Here is a 4356-nt window from a genome sequence, read left to right on the forward strand (position 1 = left end):
CATCCCAGAGGATTTAGTACCCTGAGTTTGCATGGCCCACAGAAATATTACCTTTAGAAAAATACAAGAGGGTGAACATATACCACTGAGGTGGGTCTAGAGGCATTCCTAAAGCCACCAAACTTGCCTTAATATGTCCCTCCCCAATCTCTCAACACCATATAAATGGGAATATCTAATATCTAGGTAGGCATTCTTTTTTCTTGGTACGTGTCTCAGTTTGTTTTCTGCTGCCATAACAAAATACCACAGGCCGAATAATTTATAAAGAAAATGAATTTATTTCTCACAGATATGGAGGATGGGAAGTCTAAGAGCATGGCACTGGCATCAGGCAAGGGTCAACCCATGCTGGGGGGCAGAAGGCAGAAGTCAGCATGTGAGACAGAGATAAGAAATCAGGATGAACTTGCTTTTATAGCAAACCCAGCCTCTCAATAACTAACCCACTCTGGCAATAATGGCATTAATCCATTCATGAGGGCAGAGCCCCCATGACCTAATCACATCCTAAAGACCCCACATCAATTACATCTCAACATGAGGTTCAGAGGGCACAAACATTCAAACCATAGCAGTAAGTAATCCCTTTTCTTAAAAAAAAAATGTTTTTTCTAAAATATTTTATAAATTTGCTTTAAATTTTTAAAATAATACAGAAGCTATAGAGTGGGAGTAGGTACAAAGATTCTGCAAATCTCCAATCTTCCGCTGCTCCCTCTTCACTCCCCATCCCAACCTACCATTCTGCACTACCAGGTTAACCACTGCTAACATTCCAAGCTTTGTGAATATTCTGAATGTTTTTTAAAGCAAATAAGATCATTTCTTACATACTATTCTGCAACTTATTTTTTAATATAATATATGTTAGAGAGGTTTCCATATTAATACAGTATGTGTGGCCCATTTTAATAGCTATAAGCCATTATATTAATGTAGCATCATGAGGGCACACTGCCACCTTGGATGAACATGTAGGCTACTTCTTTGTGTCTATATATTTGCTTTTGTTATTATTAGAAAGCAGCAAGGAACAGCCTGTACACATAACTTTGCAAATTTATGTGAATTTATCTACAAAATAAATTCATAAAAGTAGAAATGGTGAGTCGAAGGAATGAAGCATTTAGAATTTTTATAGATATTGCCAAATTGATCTTCAAACACTTGTACCAATTTGTTCTCCCAGGAACAACAGTGTGCAAGAATATTTGTTTGCATAGGTCCTAGCCAACCGAGGGAGAGATCAAACTATTAAATCTTTGCCAATTCAATGGGGGTAATATGATAATCTGTCCATTTATTTTGTATTTCTTTCATTATCAGTGAGCATGAGTCTCTGTAAGACAGATTCATTCTTTTTTACGCAAACTCCCTCTTTATGTTTTATACACATTTTTCTCTGAATTTTGGTCTTTTTCTTTCCTGTTTTTAGAAGCAATTTGGTACTGTGGAAAATGAGTCCTTTTGTTACAAGTGTTGCCATTATTTTTTTTCCAGGCTGTCTTTTGACTTTCCAATAGTACTTTTTTCAAGTAAATTTTTTTATTTTTATGTAGGCAAATCTGTTTATCCTCTTCCTTATGATTCTTTGTTTTATATCATATTTAAAAGAGTCTTACCCATTCTAAGATCTTTTTTTTGTAATTCATGAAGGTTTTTTCTAGTGTTTTTATAGATTCATATTTTAACATTTAAGCATTTGATCCTTCTGGAATTTATTTTGATGTAAGAAAGGAAGTAAGTAACAAGCTTTACCAGGTGGAAGAGTTACTCTTACCAGGAAACTATGCTAAGTTCAAATATCAAAAAAATTGTGTTATGCACATATCATATATTAAATGTGTAAGGGCTGTGCAACATGTTGACATTTCATTGATCACCTTAACCTTGACCAGCTGTTTGTTCTGCCTTTATGACCTAGCAGTGTGTGCAGCTTGCCGATTCAGACCTCAGTTTACCTGCTGGCATGGAACCTAGTAAATGAACCAACATCAGTCATCTAGGTGCCTCTTTACTGAATTCTTTTCCTAATTCAGAATTTTTTTAAGTGTTGTAGTGTATTTACTACAAAACAAAGTTGACAAATACATAAATCTATCTCACTCATTGAACCATTAAGTATCCTCTATTTTCTTTAATAGTTTTGGGAGTACAGGTGGTTTTGGGTTATATGGATAAGTTCTTTAGTGATGATTTCTCAGATTTTAATGCACCTGTCACCCAAGCAGTGTATACTGTACCCGATATGCAGTCTTTTATCCCTCCCCCCATCCAAACCTCCCTCCCCAAGTACTCAAAGTCCATTATATCATTCTTATGCCTTTGCACCCTCATAGCTTAGCTCCCTCTTATAAGTGGAAACATATGGTATTGGGTTTTTCCATTCCTGAGTTACTTCATTTAGAATAATGGCCTCCAGCTCCATCCAGGTTGCTGCAAAAGATATTATTTTGTTCCTTTTTATGGCTGAGTAGTATTCCATGGTGTATATATGCCACATTTTCTTTTTCCACTAGTTGGTCAATGGGCACTTAGGTTGGTTCCGTATTTTGCAATTCCACCAATTCAGAAATTCTTAACCTTTTTTGTACCATAGACCTCTCTGGCAGAATAATGTTTTTTAAACACATAGGATCACAAAAGAAACAAATACATTAAAATTGAGTTCTATCCACAGACCCCTTGGTTTATGGACCTAAGATTACTTGAGACTTCTTTTCTGCCCCAGACGTTCCAAAAACACCACTTCTTAGAAGTAAACACGAACCCTCTCCAGTGGTCAAACTGTCACCCGCTGCTACCAGCTGGTCTCTCTGAATCCTGGGCTTCCCTCTGCCTCGATGCCTCTTTCTGTGGTCATTGACTCACACTTAGCTAGCTTGCAATCTGCTACTTCATATCAGATGAATGAACCATTGCCAAAATCGTAAGAGGTAGGTTATATTAAGGAAAGTGAATGAATATAAACTAATACTACCGTCTCTTTTTCTCTTTTATTTCCGTACTTACTCTCATTCCTTTTCCCCACCCGGTGCTAATATCTCTTGCCCTGTTGCTTCCTACAAGGGCATCTCTTACCACTCAGTCATCCAATGCACAGTTACATGTTATAGACCTGTTACAATATTCAAGAAAGAACATAATCATATATTCTCATGAGTATGTGTCTATCATGAATTTGATTGCTTTGCTTGTCCCTAAATCAGCATATCTTTCTCCATGTCACCATACTGGAGGTCTTCCTGATCCCTGCCCTGAGAAATGAGTTGACATCAGAAGGTCATCTGTGATGAAATATTATCTGAGAATATTTGGAGAGCAGAAGGAAAATGATAAACATGGATTTGTGTGATAAGAGGAGCCATTCTGAATGAGGTATCAATTGAGTTGAGATTCACACAAAAGAAAAATCTCCCTTTGCAGACACCAGGAAGTCTGAAACTGATTCCATCTGGTTTGTCTGTGATGTATAACATTACTGGGTCATTAGTCTTTGCCTTTGCTCAAAGCTAACTCTAGCATCTGGACCGGCAATGTCAGAGCCCTCACAGGCATCCCCACACCAACAATTCTGCAGCCCATGTGAAAGAAGACCTTTGACTTCAAAGACTGAAAGAGAATCAATAAAAAAAACTTTTGGCTCCTTAGTGACTAGAGAATACATAAGGCCCAAAAACTTTCTCTTTTTCTCTCTCTCTCTGCAACTCTATACTGAAAGGGTACCTGAAAGGAAAGAACTACAAAGAGTAAGTGGTGAGTTCCTTGACAAAAACAAGTCTCATTAACAAGCAATTCAACTTTTCTCTGAGTTGAGCCATTTGGACTGTAAACACAAAGACATAAAGAATTTTAACCCCTAAGTAGCAAGGTTTTCACAGAGCTACTACTTAAAAAGAGATAATAGACATGAAAACACATTTTTAAAAACAGCTGGTAAGTAAAGGTATAATTATCATCAACAATAATCATCGTTTTCTTCACTGAACTGGGTTGAAAAATCATAAAAATTCCAAGTTATGAACTCAGACCATTTATTTTAGACCTCATTTTGTCTGACATAAGATTACTCATTCCTGTACACACGATAAAAGGCCGAGAAGAGACCGCAGAGGTCATCTAGCTTAATCCCTTCTTACAGATGAGGAAATAGAATATCAGAAAGGTTAAATGAAGTGTTCGAGTCACAATGAGTCAGTGCAGAGCCAGAACACACCACGGATCTACCAACTTTGTGGTCTTTCTAGTGATACCATACCATCTCAGAAACAAATTTAGAGGGTTACATTGTCTATTACACAAAGCCCTGCTGGACTCACTATCTTCTTTTTATTTCTCACATCTTCTAGTCAG

The sequence above is a fragment of the Chlorocebus sabaeus genome, chromosome 8 (assembly GCF_047675955.1).
Source record: "Chlorocebus sabaeus isolate Y175 chromosome 8, mChlSab1.0.hap1, whole genome shotgun sequence".
Taxonomy (NCBI): Eukaryota; Metazoa; Chordata; class Mammalia; order Primates; family Cercopithecidae; genus Chlorocebus; species Chlorocebus sabaeus.